Here is a 17,921-nt window from a genome sequence, read left to right on the forward strand (position 1 = left end):
AAGTCTGTCAGGTAACTGATATCAAAGCCTTGATAAAGGTTAAACAGGAATGTCTCAGACTAGTTATTTGTGGTCTGGACTGTTTCCCTCCCCTTCTGACATGTCTCTTCAGAGCTCCTTCCCCACCCCACTTAAGCGGTGTGATTTGTGTTTAGCTGTTAGATGTCATGTTATGTTAAATCAGCTGGTTTCTGGTGATTTGGTGATTCTGGTGGCTGCCTTTTCTTCTCTATACACTAGTTGATTGCTGTTTCTATTGCAACAAATCATTTGTAGGATTTCCACCTGAACTGGATCAAAAACTTTTTGAGTTTCAAACATTCTTCTTTGCTTTCCTCCTAGTCAGTCAGTTTCACAATTAAAGGAGCAGTGGTGCCCACCTAAAGGCTGGAAGTAAAGTAAGGATCGGAAGACAGGAGGGAGCTCTTGAAATCATCATTGGCAATGATAGCAAAGCTTTCATGAGTTATCTCGATTGTGAAGGATTTAATACTGATTCTTCTCTAGGAGCAAAGTTCTGCAGCATATTCCTCTGCTAGTACATCATTGTTGTGTCTTGCCTTAATAATGAGCAGAAACACAGATTTTGATAAGACACTTTGATAAATCAGGTAAGTATCTTACCTATGCCAGCCTTCTTTGATGAAAGTATCTTGGGTTTGCAGTTCATCCTGAGGTGAAAAGTTTTGGTCATGTATAAAGTTTGCATGTATAAGATTATGCTATTTATCCGTTACAGGTTTAAATGTTGGAGTGTATTTTTAATCATAGGGCTGCAAGCACTTTGATATTTTTAATTTTTTTTTTTTTACTTATTTTATTTACATATAGAATACTGGCATATTTTGGTCTAGAAAAGTTGGGATCACACAACACAAATGGGCAGATCTGCCAGAGATCATAGGAGAGCCAAGATACTCATCACATGAAGTATTTACGAATAATTACTTTTGAGTGTATAGAAAACATATTCCACAGTGCACATGTGTAATTCTGTGGGGAAGGATTTATTTATTTTTTTTTTGTTAAACTTGGACCAAAGATTTTATATAAAACAATTCTGGGATTTTTTTGGAGAGTCAAATTAAATGTAAATTCTACTGGAATTCTACTACTATACTACTTTGTGTAGAAATGGAGGTCAGGTTTAACATTTACATTGCATTTACTATTCGGACACCACATCCATCCGAAAGAAATGCCAAACCTTCACCATTATGCTACTGCAGTACTGTACTGTACACATCACCAAGATCTGTTTGCACCTATGATTCCGTATTGTTTCAAGAGGGTCACTTTGCTGCAGGCTTAAGCTGCAGTAACTGTGTATTCATGGCTACCAATTGCAGGTAAACAGTATAGCAATCACTATTACATCACTAGCAGAAGTAGCCTGTACCAGCTTTAAAGGGCTGGGTTGATTTACAAGACATGAATCAATGGGCACATGAAATCAACAATTAGTATCTTTTGAAACCAAGAAGACTGTTTTACAAGCAGATTATTTTGATCACATCTTTGTGTTTTGTATTTTAAAATTAATTCTGGATTTGCAGTAACCCCTGCAGAAAATATTTTGAGTAAGTAAAATAAACCTGGTTGTTTCTTCTGAAAGAGATTGTAAATTCACTGTCATACTGTGTAAATGTCCTCTGCCTCTTCAGCCTCTGGATAACTGAATATATTTTAGTTAAGGGTTACTTCTTTGTTTTTAACAGTTTTCATACAAAATAAGAAAGAAGAGTTTCACCTTTCTATCAGAAAATGTCCTGAAGAAAATTCTTACTCCTTGTATATCACATTTATTGCAAAAGTGTATTCATAGTAGCTAAACAGGAAAAAAAAATAAAAAATCCAGTTGTATGTTCAAAGGGTGCTATATATATATATATTCTGTTGTTATATTTCAGTATTTTTTGTGATTACAAGAAACAGTAATGCACTGTCCAGTTCTGGGCTCTCCAGTATGGGTGAGATATGCCGTTACTGGAGCAATTCTAGCACAGGACGTCAAGGATAATGAGGGAAGTGGGAGCATCTCTTATAGAGGAGAGGCTGAGAGAGCTGGGACTCTTCAGCCTGGAGGAGGCTCAGGAGTAATCTTATCAATGTGTGCAACTATCTGACAGGAAGGAGTTAAGAGCGAATCTTAATGAATACAAATTCACCAACGTCAGAAATGCAGAGGGGTTTCACATGGCCTTCTAAACCTTTATTCTACATGCTATTTCTCACCCTCCTCACAATGTGAGAATATTTTCACATTTCTTAAAAGTAAAGTTAAATAGCAAATTATCTTTTTTTTGTCCTTCATGGAAAAAGCAACAATTCCTTGCACACAGTAAATTATGCCTGCTATTTCAGTGCTGATGCAGGACAGAGATCCACGGGCAGCAAAGACACAAGGGTTATTGACGTGTTGTAAACCACAGTAGTGCCTGAGAACAGTCACACAGGAATGAGGGCTTCTCCCCTAAAAAAGGTGTCAGGATCAATAGCCCAACTGAAGTGCATCTACACCAAAGCCCACAGCATAGGCAACAAACAGCAGTGGCTGGAAGCCATCGTGCAGCAGGAACACTATGACATCGCAGAAAGATGGTGGGTTGATTCACAGAACTGGAATGCTGCAATGGATGGGTAGAAACTCTTCAGAAGGGATAAGTGAGGAAAGAGGGACAGTGGGGTAGCTCAATATGTTAGGAACTTAGACACATACAAGTCTATGGGATCCACTCAGAGGTAGTGAGGGAGCTGAGAGAAGTCCTGTCTAAGCCACTTTCCATCACTTAGCAGGAGCCATGGCTAACTGGGGAGATCCCAGTTGACTGGAGATTAGCAAATACAGTGATCATCTACAAGAATAGCTGGAATGAGGATCCCGGGAGATAGTGGCCTGTCAGTCTGACCCTGGAAAAGCTTTAAGAAGCAATTATACCAGTCCTGTTGCTACTTGCTTGAAGCAGAAAAAAAAATCCTAAGCCATGTCTCATTCGCTCTTGTCTATGCAGGTTGTAAGTTCATATTAAAATACATTGTAAAGCTTAGAAATAATCATTACTGACCTCTAAGCTTATGATTCTTTGCAATCATTAAGATTTTGAGAAATCATTATGTAGTCTGTGATTTTATTTAACATATACCTACCTCTGTTTAACTGTAATCCTGCACAGACTAGAAGTGGACGGAGTTTGAAGTTTATCTGGTAGACATTTCATGTTTAGATAATTTGGAAGAGAACTGTACTTTTGTGGCAACACATTTAAATCTGTAATACATGGCAAGCATATAATCATCTAGCTAGGTGGCACCATACATCAACTTACTTTATGTGAGTTACCATCAGTTTGAATTAATGTTTCTGATGCTGCTATTGAGAGATAGATGTGTTTCTCAGGATGTTTTTTAAAACCCAACCAGAGTTTCTATAACAAATTGAGAAAATTGAGTGCATTTGTTCTAAATGCACCAAATGATTTTAAGGCAACACTGAAGATTGATTTGCAATTTATTTTGTCTTCTAATAACTGCTATATCAAAAATTGTACTGAAGCAAGGATGTGAGTAATGGTAAAAAAAAAAATCAGCTTTGTTCTGTTCTTCCATGAGATAGGAATATGTCAGTGAAAATGGATATTTGTTTACATAACTGTGATTTCTTTTTGTTTGACAGCTATCATCAACATAATGCTTTAGCACAGCCATCTTCAGTGGCAGCAAAAGGAATGTTGAGAATGCATTGCACACATCTGCAAACATCTATGTAAACAGTGATTCAGCATGGATCAACTTTCCTCCACTGTCTGTTTTGAGAAGCATAAGTATAGGTACAGAATGTACATGAAAATGTTAGGAATAAAGAAAAAAGCACATTAAAAGCGCACACTTTGTTGGTTTTTTTTTAAGGCATGTTTTTCTGTGCAGACAAGACCTGAACAGCTGACCAGCAGAAATAATCTGTTTTCTCCACCCTACATTCCAGAGTGAATTGTTGGTCTTTAGCATGCCCCTCCTTTTTGAGTTTGTTGCTTTGCTGCTTTTTATTTACCTGGCTACTGAAGGATTTGGAGTCTGTACCATTACTGCCACATGGATGGAAATATGCTGGGGTTTCTGTTCTGGTTTGTTTTTTTGTTTTTCTCCTAACCTTCTATCATCCTGCTTGATATATGTTTTATTATAAATGCTAACTGATAGGTGTCCAAATAGAGGACAGGAGGAAAAAACCTCTCACCTGCCTCACTAATTATGCTATGAGTGAGGGCTGGGGCACCTCCAGAGGGGTGGCATTTATTCCTAGTGAGCTTAAGCCCACACTTGAATGTTGTAGAACTAGTTTTATGTAGATTAGTTGGGTTTATGTTGGTCCCATCTTGCAGGAGGATACGTGTGTACATAACTGTGTGTGTACATTAGTTACTAATGTTTTGAATGATACTTTAAATAGGTGGTGGCTGGAAGAAAAGGGGCATGAGGCAAGAGAGGGAGAAGAGCCACAGCTGTTTGGAGGCCAAGAGACAATGCATTTCAGTTGAAGTATTTTTCCTAGACTGATTAAAAAAGTCTACATCTCTTAATCACAGAAAGTACCCTCTTACAGAGAAATGTCAGTCTTTGAATAAGTAAAAGAGGCTGATTTATTTATTTTTTTTTTTTAAATGAGTATTTCTGGTATTAGAAAAATAATATGCTAGGAAGAAAGCATCTCTACATGAATTTAAAAAGTGTTTTTCACTGTGCACGCTTTCACTAACTGTAGCCCAGCTAGTAGCGCAGGAAAGAAATGAACTCTAAACAGCTGTTGTGCCATTACTTGACTTCAGGTGAGATGTTGTCTTGCTCACCAAGAATCTGCAAGAAACCAGGGCAGAGTGATGTTCTTCCTCCACATATCTGATAAAGGAAACTAATACATAAACCAAACCTGCATGCATCTCCATGACTACTCATCATGATTGTCCTGGTTTGGCTGGGTTAATTTTCTTCCTAGAAGCTGGTGCAGTGCTGTGTTTTGGCTTCAGTCTGAGAACAATGCTGATAACACACCGATGTTTTAGTTGTTGCTAAGTAGCACTTAACTCTGATCAAGGACTTTTCAGTCTCCCATGCTCTGGCAGTGGGGGGGGGGGCGCGGCACAAGGAGGAAGCAGAGCCAGGATACCTGACCCAAAGTAGCCAAAGGGGTATTCCATACCCACAGCACATCATGCCCAGTATAGAAACGGGGGACAATTATTGGGAAGGACTGATGGCTGCTTGGGTCAGGCTGGGTATCAGTGAACAACTGAGTTGTGCATCACTGCTATAGTTTTATTTTATTAAAATTGGGTTCTCCCCCCCCCTTTTAGTTTTCTATCTCTCTCTTTGTTATTTCCCTTTTCATTATTATTAGTAGTATTATACTGTACTTTAATTATTAAACTGTTCTCACCTCAGCTCATGGATTTTCCTTTTTTTCCCCAGTTCTCCCTGTCCTGCTGAGGGAGTGAGTGAGTGGCAGCTGGGGTTAAACCACGACATAGGTCCAGGTGTCTACTCACGGAGATCCAGGTGTCCTAGTGTAATACTATAAACAGGTTGTTCTGGGTTGCTATTATGTGATTGGAATGTATACAGTGCTGCTTTTCAGCAGTAATGTATGATACTCTTTATACTTTGGCTCACAACAAATTTGAAAAGACTGGAGACTATATTTGCAGGGAAAAAAAACAACCCTGGAAGCAGCCCTATGAAAAGCAGAATGACCAGCTCTCTATTTGCTTATGAGGCACTCTGTCCATTACAGGATTAAACATCAGTGAATCTGTAGTGGATTTATGAACTAACACTAATTTTATTTTTTAGAAGTGTCAACTTGGATAACATGAACCACCTTGTAATCTGATTGCTCGTTCTTTGGTAATTCGGTACATGACAGAGCATGGCCTGAAGTTCTGCATTATGTTCAAATGAGACTCTTGTACATGGAAGAGGAAGAAAGGTTAAACAGCATAATGAGAAAGAAAACACTGATAGGCGGCGGTATTTCATCCACTTTTTAATGTTCAAAACATAGATAGTTGCTAGGAAATGCTAGGGTGTCAATGGAGCACTCCTATGACAGCACCGTAATTCTTGTTGAAACAGAGGTTGACTAGTCAGCACAGCTGCAGGTCTTGTGCCTGTTTGCAATGTGTGTAATAAAACAGTCCATTAATTGTGTCCTTTCTTTTTTGAAAAAAGAAAAGTTTAACATACACTGGAAGAAAAGCAGGATGCTGATGAATACAATGTCTTTATATCTGAGTAATTAACAGCCTTGCTGAAATTCTGATGTGCCTGCAGTCCTGTATTTTCAACCATGTGCATCCCCTGTATTATCAATTGAGGACATGTGCTTTAAAAATGTTATGTCCCACAACCATTTGATTAGTCTTTATGTTGAGAAGAGCCATAGTTACAACACCATGTATCAAGTAGGCTATGCTTTATAAGTTCTAGTGAAAGAAGCTGAATTCATTATATATTAATGTCTGGTTTGTACTGAAAATGTCAGACAAATCCACAATTACGATGGATGTGAATAACTTGGGTGTGAAGCATGTTAGTGCAAATACAGTTGCATTCACAGTGCAGGAGAGATCTAGGAAAGGAAGACTGAGACCTGTAAACCCAGTAGCATGCTGCATTTCTTGCTCAGGAATTCTTGAAAGAGATGGCACATAAGGTTGTCCATTCAGAAGTCTTCCCATTTCGCTCTGTGTATGGAGGAGGAGATAGGTCTGAGCTAGGAAGACGAAGAATCCTACTAACTGTTGTGAAGCCTGATTTTTATGGCATTTTAAAAATACTTTTTTTTACACACCAAAGCTGTAGACTATAGTAAGAAAGCTTGATTCTAACACTAATAAAAGTATAAAAGGAAATGCAGCCAAAACAGGCATTTGTTACCTATTTCACAATGTGTTTTTATGTTCTAGCTGACAGAAGGATTTAAATATCAGAAATATTGAAAATTATGTTTTCCTTCTTTAAATTTTTGCCCTTTTTAGGCAAAGTCCTAAAACTGCTGTACCTCTGCATTTTTGCTTTCTGAATGAGATTTTTTTGACCAGCTTAGTTGCTGTTCTGTTTCTGATGAAGAATAACTTTGCCTAAACATAATAGGAAATAATTGCATTTGGGCACACAATGAGACTTCCTGGACTGCTGAAGAAAACACACCTTCCCATTGTCCTTTTGTTGTGTCAGTGAGCAGTCATTCTCTTCAAAGTATTGGTAATTGCTGTCATGGTAACAAAACAAAACCATGGTGTGGCAGCTATTTTCAGCAGTGCACATGTGATGTCTCATCTGACTGTAAAACACATAAGTTTTTAACCAGGATAAGAGGTGTCCTCCAGTTTAAACCTGGTATATAGGTAAATAATATTTTCTGAACGATGGTCCAGGTGTGGGCTTTATTTGAAGTATTTTTTGTTCCGTTGGGGTTCTTTTAGGTAGATGGGTAGCAGGTTAATTTCTAGAGGTGGGATGGGAATGACAGCCCAACCAGTGCAAAGAAATCAACTTGTTCCTCATAGCACTAGTCCTGAACACTTCTGCAACTAACTGTATGGGGCTGGCACTGAAATTCTGAGGGCTCTGGCAATAACCAATGTAGCCCTTGTGTTCTTCAGCACAAAACAAAGCAATAAACTAATACAGGAGTTGCATGGAAAGTGGTGGTCACACTGCAACATGTGGAAAAATGGATCCTCAGATGTCTGTAACAAAGCAGCCAAGAAACAGTGGGAAGGAAGATGAGATAAGCTGATGGGGAGATAACAACTTTCTGAAGAATGGGGGCAAACTATGAATGAAGATTTGGACGACTTCTGTGTGTGACCTTTTTCTTGGGCTCCTGCAATATGAATTTAATGGTAATATGCCTTCCCTCCCCCCCAGCTAACAATGACTGGTGAGACTTAAAACAATCACCTTGTAGCATCCAATTCTGAGGAAGGCAGTTCATATACTTACAGGCATTAGAGAACGTTTCATTGTAAATTATTGCCTTAGGATGTAATTCTACTGAGTTGGAGAAGACAATGGAACTTGAGGTTCTTTTTAGACAGAAGATTTATTTCCTGTTCTGAGGAAGGCATGCTGACCATGTCACGTTTGGATTTGATTCAAGGGAGGAGGCTTCAAAGAGGTGAAAGAAAGGAGATTGTAATAGGGTTTGACTAGTCCCTAACGCTTTATTAGATTTTTAATTCACACCATTCTGTGGCATGCTGCAGGCTACGTAAGTTCTGAGGAAACACAGAGCGTAATATTTATCTTTCAGTCAATAATTATTAAAAAAAAAATGAAAAAAATGTTTTTCCCCTTCGTAGTATTGGAATACATTCTTGCCAACTGAGAGGGAAAGGTACAAAACGAACACAGGTTTTGCACAGGATGAATATTAGCTATGCTACCTGATATTTTTCCTCTTCCTTTATGATACGGAAGCTCTTACCAATAGAACAAGTATTTTAAGTCATATGATAAAAAACTGTTAGAAGAGGTACATACTCGATCACAGTTTGTTTTCCTTTGAGTGAAAATTTGTTGTTAAAATACTTGATGCCTTTTTAACTTGTTACACAAGTCACTGGTCTAATTTTTCTTCATCACCTTACTTTCTCACCTTGCTGCTACAATTGATCCAGTGATGCAAAATGTGCTAAAAAAAACTTAAATAATCCTGTTCCAGTCTTTGACAGAAATAAACATATGCATGTCATCCAGAATCAACGTTGTTATCTCTGAAAAGTTGATATGTAAATCATTACATTAAGGAAACAAACAGGTTCCGGCTTTTAGGGACAGGGGTTGTGGTTTTCAGACCTGTGTGTGTGTGTGTGTGTGTGTGTGTGTTTTAGTGGCTTGGCCATAGTAAGAAGAATTGCTAATTGTTGCAATGTGTACTGGCATTATATATTTTAAATTCCACATATTTTACTAGAATTTATAAACTCATTCTTTATATAAGAGACAAGGTATTCTCCTTTTAAATGTTTAGATGTGAGTTTCTTAAAATAATCTTGCAGTTTCAAGGAACAAAATTGATTAAAGCATTGTTTTTTATCAGTGTTATACATCCTATGACCTTTAAAGTCTGCTACACTGTGTCTGAATGTGCCTTTTTCTGTTTGCCTTGAAACTTGGTCAAATTTAGTCATATTTTTGTCATACTTGTTAAACTAAAGCCACATTCCAAAGTATTACCTGCATTGAGTATATTTTTCACCTTCCTGTAGTTACTAGAGAGTATCTTTGCTAACTTCCTTCCCTGTATTGTAAGGACTTAGTAACAGAGTGCCTGCTGCTTACTTTACCCATTGCTACTACTTTGATTTCTGTTTGGTTTAGAATAGTGTTAACTCATTGTTGGGGTTTGGATTTAAGTGTTCTGAAAATCAGGGACTACATAACTGACTTTGAAGCATGAAAAAAATGTGATCTGGTGGAATTGCTTCTTTCCAGGTGGATTCTGAATTTCAAACATTGTCTTTTATTCCTGTAGTCCTTGAAATGGGAATAGACTTGGTATTTCTAATCCACCGTGGTTGCCTGTTTACTCTGCTGAGCAAAGCTCAGTGCCTTGTGAAAACACATGGACTAGCTCAGCCCATGCTGGGTTTGCATTCCAGGAGTTCACAGTCATACTACCCTAGTCTTGTACATATCCTGTCAAGAAAGATAGTGGGGTTTACTTAACAAGGTATGAAATATATTGAACAGGCATGTGTTATGATGTACCTCATTCACTAATTGAGCATTTTTGTTGCACTATACAAATATTTGATCTATCTTATTTTCTGGAAGATATATGAAAATATAATAATGCTAATAATACGAATATTGCTACTAATAATCATAGTCTTGGAGGTGTGCAATCAAGTATAATTTCTTTAAATGTCTTTAGATCTTATCTTTAGTATGGTTGCAGAAGAAATACAAAGTTCAAACTTCTAAGTTTAGGTAAGCCATGATTTGAATGGATGTAATATAACAAAGCTGAAACTGGCTGCTGGTACTTTCATGTGTATATTTGGTTTATATAACAAAAAAATTGAAAATATTCTGTATTCCATTCTGTTCCTGTGCATGCTATCAGATCTAAAAATTTCACATGGAACAGATGAGAGGTGATGGGCACAAGTTACTCCTGGGGAGATTATGACTGGACACAAAAAGAAAATGTTTCACAATGAGAAAAATCAGTTACTGGAATAATCTCTCAGGGAAGTGGTGAATTCCCCAACATTGGACACTGTTAACATTCAGATGGACAGGGCCCTGGGACATCTTGTCTAGGTCATGCTTTGCCTAGAGAGGTTGGGCCAGGTAATCCTTTTCCAACCTGGTACTCTCTGATTCTTATATTCTGGTCATTGAACTGCAATGTGAAACCTGTCTCATTGGACTCATGCAATACAGGTTAAACTGCTTCTGACATAAAACACACAAAAACTTGTAATATCATTCCTGATGAATGAAATTACAGCATAATTTTTGGAGGATTGACATTTCATTGCTTCTTTTAAAATAAAGTCCTCTGAGTCATGACAATGAATGAATTAACGGGCTAATTTGTATCCACCCTCTTTCTTAACCAGTATTATGTAGCTTCAGTTTTAAATTATTTGCACCTTTAGGTTTTTTTTTGGGGGGGGTTGTTGGGTTTTTTTTAGGGTGTTTCCTTTCTTTTAGGGCTTGGCCAATTTTACTAAAACATAAATATTTATAATGGCCTTTGAATCGTTAACTGACTCAAGCAATATCTTGGCAACTGAGATAACATAGGAGATTATCTAGTATACTGTTCTTACACACTGCTTTGCTTCCAGGAATGCTGGGAAAGGCTTCAGAACAAATACCCCCCTAGCCCATTCTGGTGTACAGGGCCTACAACACTTTTGAAGTTTACTGCTAAACAAATTGGCTAACAGTGACCTATGATGCTTTTCAGGAATATTCCTGTTGTAATTCGGTACGGCCTTGTAACTTGATTTAAAAATTAATCACTAAAGTTATAACATTGTGGCTGTGGTGAACACAGAAATGTTTGTTGGTATTTGTACCAAATCATAATGCTTAGACATGATTTTCCATCAGTCTAAGTTGGCACATCATCATGTACTTCTTGTTACCTGAAGCTCTGCAGAGGTCTGTGTAAGGGTGAATCTTATGTCAGTATTCGTAACATGTCTATGTACTTCAGACAAAGAATAATGCAAATATGTTGCAATAATTCCCCATTTTAAAGTTATTCTTTTGCTTCTCTTTGTGTTTTGTTTTTTGTTGGGGGGGGGATTGTTAGTTTGGTTGGTTGGTTTGGGTTTTTTTTTAAGAAACTAGATATGGCTATAATTTCCATTGATGCTTTTTGAACTGATGGAAAAAATATAGCCGTACTTTCTTGGCATGGTGTGGTTTAAACCCAGTCAGCAAGTCAGCCACGCAGCCCTCGCTCACTCCCCCCCCCCCCCTCCTCCCCCCGCTCCTGGAGGGATGGGGAGGAGAATCAAAAGAATGTAACTCCCATGGGTTGAGATAAGAACAGTCCAGTAACTAAGGTATAACACAAACCACTGCTGCTGCCACCAACAGTAATAATGGTAAGGGAAATAACAAGGGAAGAGAATACAACCGCTCACCACCCACCGACCGATACCCAGCCTGACTGAGCAGTGTTCTGTCCCTTCCGGGTAACTGCCCCCAGTTCTACATCCTGGGCATGACGTGCTGTGGTATGGAATACCTCTTTGGCTAGTTTGGGTCAGGTGTCCTGTCTCTGCTTCCTCCCGGCTTCCCCTCCTCCCTGGCAGAGCATGAGAATCAGAAAGTCCTTGGTCAGAGTAAACATTACCGAGCAACAGCTAAAAACATCGGTGTTATCAGCGCTGTTCCCAGGCTGAAAGTCAAAACCACAGCACTGCACCAGCTACTAAGAAGGAGAAAAATGACTGCTGCTGCTGAACCCAGGTGCAATCACCAATTGACCAGATGAACACATTTTATTTTTTAATTACAAAAAACAGGAGAGCTTTTTTAAATTTTTCTAATAAAGCAACTCTTATACCCAAGAGGTATCTTGATAAGCTTGAGTTGTGTTTTCTTATTCTCCATAAATCACCCTTAGAAATTAAATATCATCTGCAGTAACTTAAAACAGCTTTGCACTGTTATGTACTCAGTCAATCTCTGCACTAAAAAAGAAAAAGTGCAGGAGTTGTAAAATCTTCAGCAAGTGTAAAAAAGAACCCAAAACAAAAAAAAAAACAAACAAGCCCAAACTATTATGGTAACACAGAGATTTCTCATTTGTAATATACGGTTCTGCTAGATAATCTGCAACAGCTCTCTTTTTCCAAACGGTATGATGGATTATTGTTTTCTACAAAACAGTTGCTAGGATAATTCTAACAGTAAGCCATCAGAACAATGTTATGGCTAGTAACACAGTAGAATTGTAAGCACGGTAGAATTGTGACTAATACAATGCTTGGAGGAAAGCAATTTTTTTTCCTCTCAAGGAGTGGATTGGTTCTTCCAAAGTCAGGCTGTAGCACTAATTATGTTGGCTGCTCTACCCACTTATAAAGTGGAGTCAAGGATGGGAATACTGTGAAACACGACAAAAGTTTGCTGGTGTCTGACCTTTTTGCACCTGATAGTGTTTAATTATATTGGGGTATTTCTAGAGGCCCATCTTTGGGCTTTTACAAACTGTTAAGCAGCTTCATGTTACTGTCCTTAGCTGGCACGGCTGGTATTCTGAACATTTGAAAGTCAAAAAGGCTAGTGTGGGTTCTTAACTAGATTGCAATTCATGCACTGCAGCTCCAGTTCAGAAACTGTCAGTGTTCTGGTAAGTATAACAATTGTTTTCTCTTGTTGGCATGTCTAATATTTCCTGACCCTACAATTTTTTTCAGTTAGTGTCTCTTGAGAGTATAACTACTGCAGTGCAGATCATGGTGGTTGCAGTAATGCAAATAGACAAATGTTCAGTTTTCCATCTACACACGAGAGCCCCTAAATCATTATTAGAAAACCAAGAAAGGTTGTTGTGTCTTTCAAAGGCCTTTGCTTACCTACATGTCATAAAGTTACTACATGTCATAAAGTTGCATTGCCTATGAAAATAGTTTAGTTATTACTAAATGGGGACCACTCCTCACTCAAAAAATAATACTATAGTGGTTTCTATGTAAAAGTATTTTCCACCTAGAAATGCAAACTTCACAGTTTCACAATAAGTATATGTATGAAGCAGAGGAACATGAATATCTATGCAAATCCTTTGCCTGGTGGGAGAAAAGTTTATAGATTTTTTGACCTCACCATTTCTTATATCTTCATTGGGAATACATAAAATAAAACTGGAGTATGAGCAAAAATAAGTTCTTGTAGAATAGCAGTTTCACTGCCAAAGAGACAAGATGAACCAGTCTGGTAAATTTCTCATGAGAGAACTTCTTGTCCTCATAGCCACCTTGTTACAGGGGGATAATCACTTCCCTAGTCCTGCTGGCCACATTATTTCCAATACAAGCTGGGATGATGTTGGCCTTCTTGGCCACCTGGGCACACTGCTGGCTCATTTTGACCTGTTGACCAACACCCCCAAGTCCTTTTCCACCAAGCAACTTCCCAACCACTCTTCCCGAAGCCTGTAGCAGTTTGCCTTATTGAACCTTATACCGTCAGTCCAGCCTGTCCACATCCCTCTGTAGATCCTTCCTACCCTCAAGTAGAACAACACTCCTGCCCACCTTGGTGTCTTCTGCAAATTTACTGAGGGTGCACTCAATCCCATCATCCAGATTACTGATAAAGATATTAAACAGAACTGTCCCAGTACTGAGCCCTGTGGAACACCACTTGTGACTGGCTACTGACTGGATTTAACTCCGTTCACCACAACCCTTTGGCTCTGACCATCCAACCATTTTTTTACCCAGCAACAAATATGCCAGTCCAAGTCATGAGCAGCTGGTTTCTCCAAAAGAATGCTGTGGGAAAAAGGTGTCAATGGCTTTACTAAAGTCTGAATGAACAACGTTCACAGGCTTTTCCTTATCCACTAAGTGGGTTATCTGGTCATAGAAGGAAATTAAGTTAGTCAAGCATGACCTGCATTTCATAAATGAAATGATGATAACTCAGCGTCATCATTCCATTGTCCTGTACATGCCGTGTGATGGCACTCAAGATGGTCTGCTACATGAGTTTTTCTGGCAGCAAGGTCAGACTGATGGCCCTGTAGTACCCTGGATGCTAATTCCAGCCATCCTTGTAGATGAGCATCACATTTGCTAACCTCAAATCAACTAGGACTGCTGATAAATGATGTAAAGTGGCTTGGCAAGCACTTCTGCCAGCTCCCTCAGTACCTCTGGGTGGATCCCATCCAGCCCCATAAACTTGCATGTGTCCAAGTTCCTAACATATAGAGCTACCCCACTGTCTCCTTGCTTGCCTATCCCTTCTGAAGAGTTTCTACCCATCCATTGCAGCACTCCAGTTGTGTGAGTCAACCCACCATCTTTCCATGATAGCAACTCTGTCATAGTGTCCCTGCTGCACAATGGCTTCTAGCTTCCCATGGGTTTGTTGCCCATGCTGCGGGCATTGATGTAGATGCACTTCAGTTGGGCTATTGATCCTGACACCTTTTTTAAGGGGGAAGCCCTCATTCCTGTGTGACTGTTCTCAGGCACTTCTGTGGTTTGTAACACATCAATAACTCTTGTGTCTTTGCTGCCCCATGGATCTCTGTCCTGTGCCTCCACTGAGATGGCAGGTACAATTTATTGTATGCATTTGTACTCACTCCATTAAGGCTTTTGCCAAGCTTGGATATCTGTGTTGTCATGATTCCTTTGTGTGCATAACATTATTTTCTTTGGAATTTAATGTTCAGCATAGGTTTGTTACTGCTGTTTCAAAAGAAGAAGCTGCCACAGTTACATCTTTGGACTAGGCAATATGAGATGGAATAGCAAGTACTATAGGAGAGATGCACTGGTATACAATACATCCTTGTATATCACATTTATTGCTAAAGTGTATTTATGGTAGCTAAACAGAAAAAAAATACCCATTTTTCTGTCCAAAGGGTACTATATATATTGTTTTGTTATGTTGTTATGTTATGTTTCAGTATTTTTTTGTGATTACAAGAGACAGTAATGCTGTGTCCAGTTTCAGGCTCCACAGTAAATGTGAGATATGCACTTACTGGAGCAATTCTAGCACAGGATGTCAAGTATGATGAGGGGATTGGAGCATCTCTCATAGAGGAGGGGCTGAGAGAGCTGGAACTCTTCAGCCTGACAAGAGGAAGCTCAGGAGTGATCTCATCTGTGTGTACAAGTATCTGACAGGAGCAAGTTAAGAAGAGAAATAAAATTCTTCAACCTACAGATCTATATCTTGAAAATTGCAGCTGCAGGCTGTCATATATTGGCCTTCTTTCCCATGTCATTTTGCTGCTCTTCTGCCAGATCTCTTTAGTTATGTTCTCAGCAATTACTCTCTTTAGTGCTTTTTTTGTTATTTTAATCTTTTCCTTGTTTACTTTTAAAACTTCTTAAAGAACTCTGAAATCCTATGGTTTTGTATACTCCAAATTAGTAAAAAATATTCTATTGGAAATATGCAACAAAATGGATTTTAGACAAGGTATATGGGGAAACTGAAGAAGCATTGATTGTATGTTCCCAAAATAGAGAATTTCACTGTCTGACTATTAGATTCTAGGATTTGACATCACATTCTGTTTTGATCACAATCACACTAATTGAATTCATTCAATTCCTGATCTATGAACATGAAGAAAAGCGTTAGTTTAGACCACGGTTATTTTTTTTAAGTGGGAGGTGGAGAGAGAGGATGAAGAGGAAGATGATACAAAATAACTTATTCAACATGAGGTTCATACATGTTGACTCTCACACACTTGTATAAAAAGTCAGCTTAGCTTTTTTTTTTCCTTTATTGCTACAGGAAAAACTCACAGAGCATGGAGAAAAAGCAATCTGTATTTTCTTTTCTCTTTCTTAAACTGATAAAGCATTTTGAAACTAACCTAGTAGGAAACATGTGCTTGATCTCATAATAACTTCATAATCATTGCACAAAGCAATAAAGCAATGAATATTTTTAATAAGACTAGAAACCTTAATTGCTCTGAGGTTTTGGTGGGGTTTTTTTTCTGTTGCTATCGTGATTCTCAGAAAACTCTGAATCAACAACTGAAGTAACTTCCTGCCATGGAAGCAATCAAAAAATCAGAACAAAAGCCTCCTACAGGCTGGACATGATGTCCTGGATTGTTAACATTCAGCATTTTGTCTTAGTGAATTAGCAACCTTTCCTTGTTCTAGTGCCTAGATTGCTTCAGCTTCTTGTCTAAGGGTGAGAGAGCAGGGGAGTGTATTTCTGTGTTAAAAATCAGACTTGAAACTGTCAATCTATACCTGTATCTTTAGTTAAATCCCCTCTATAAAAGGTTAGAGGAACATGGAAAATCATCTGGGTATTAGCATAAATGTTAGAAAAATGTAAATTCATCTTCAGACAATTTGGAGCTAGACATATCATTCACTATTTTAAGTCACACTAGTCTGCTGGATTTCCCCCCCCTGTTGCTGTGGTACTGCAGTGGTCTGACACAGGTGGCTGCCTTGATGCAGAACACTGGAGTTGTGGGCAGCAATGCTTCGGAAGATGGTTGCCTAAGTAATTGTAGAGCAGTGGCAAAAGGGCAAGAAAGATGCAAAATCTATACCAAAAAAAAAGCATTCTTGCATCCAGACAAAAGAGTGAGAAAAAACTCAGAAAAGTGTATTCATAACTTAGATTATGATTCATGTTACTCTTTGTAGGGAAAAAAAAAAAAAAAAAGAAAAAAGAAAGAAGAGGAAGAAAAAAAAATGTATAATCTGTGGTTTTCCAGAAAGATTTCAACAGCCTTTCCACGACCCTTTCAGCCTAAAGAAATTATTTTATACCACAGAAAATTAAAGAGATGGTGTTGTTTAACCATGGCAGGCAATTGAATTGCAAAGGAATTTTCCAAAACACTCTGCTTAGAATCTGTATTGGCTGTTTCATATGTATGTGTATACAGGACAAGGGTATTCTAACAAAACAAAATTGTTCTAATCTTTGATATTGCTCCTTCTCAGATGCTGAGAAGACCCACCTTGTTTGTTAGTTCTTAATTCTGCTCGTAGGTATGTGCAAGTGTTTGAAATTTCCTTTGTTAAAATGAAGGAATCTTTCACAATTTTTATTTTTCATTTTTATTTTTTCTGAAAGTTAAATTGTGTGCTTTTTTCATTTTTTCCTCCCTTGTCCAGGACATACAGAATTGAACAATTATTTTAAAATGAGAAATAAATAGCCACAAAGAGTTTTCTATACACTGTCAAAATACTGGCATACCAGATGCTGAGCTCTATACTTTCTTATTGGTATTTAAAAATGCGTATCTTTTTAACCTGTGGAATTGTAACAGGTTATGTGTGTTCTTCTTACAATTGTGTTTGAAGCAGCAGATGAATTCAACTTTTGTCAAGAGCTTTGATTCAAGATTAAAATCTCTATGTGGGAAAAATTAATTCTGGAAACCACAAGCATAGTATTCGGTAAATGCTCTTTGATTCAGAAGATGTTCTTTTAACTTTGAAGCTGCAGTGGGTGCTTGTATAGGTGTTTCCTGAGGAAAGGTGGTTGTACCTTCCTTTCATAGCCTTCATTCCTGTTTACAATTGTTTTGTTCACCTAGAAATTTCATGTGGCCTGTAGGGAGGGGGGCATTTTTGCCCCTGCATATTACAGATGCCTATGTAAAGGAGTGGCTAAACTTGTCTCTGCAACCTGGGTTGCTGCAA

General features: G+C 38.2%; 1 long non-coding RNA gene across 1 annotated transcript in view; it reads left to right on the plus strand.

The window, feature by feature from the left end:
* Positions 1 to 7,907, plus strand: part of LOC134163341 (uncharacterized) — a 110,076-nt gene extending 102,169 nt beyond the window's left edge. The window contains exons 2-3 of the long non-coding RNA XR_009964705.1: positions 4,994 to 5,528; positions 6,223 to 7,907. This is a non-coding gene — a long non-coding RNA (uncharacterized LOC134163341). The remainder of the gene's footprint in view (positions 1 to 4,993; positions 5,529 to 6,222) is intronic.
* Positions 7,908 to 17,921: the final 10,014 nt, after the last annotated feature.

The sequence above is a fragment of the Pezoporus occidentalis genome, unplaced genomic scaffold, assembly GCF_034315485.1.
Source record: "Pezoporus occidentalis ecotype Australia unplaced genomic scaffold, CSIRO_AGI_Poc_V1 ctg2, whole genome shotgun sequence".
In the NCBI taxonomy this organism is placed as follows: domain Eukaryota; kingdom Metazoa; phylum Chordata; class Aves; order Psittaciformes; family Psittacidae; genus Pezoporus; species Pezoporus occidentalis.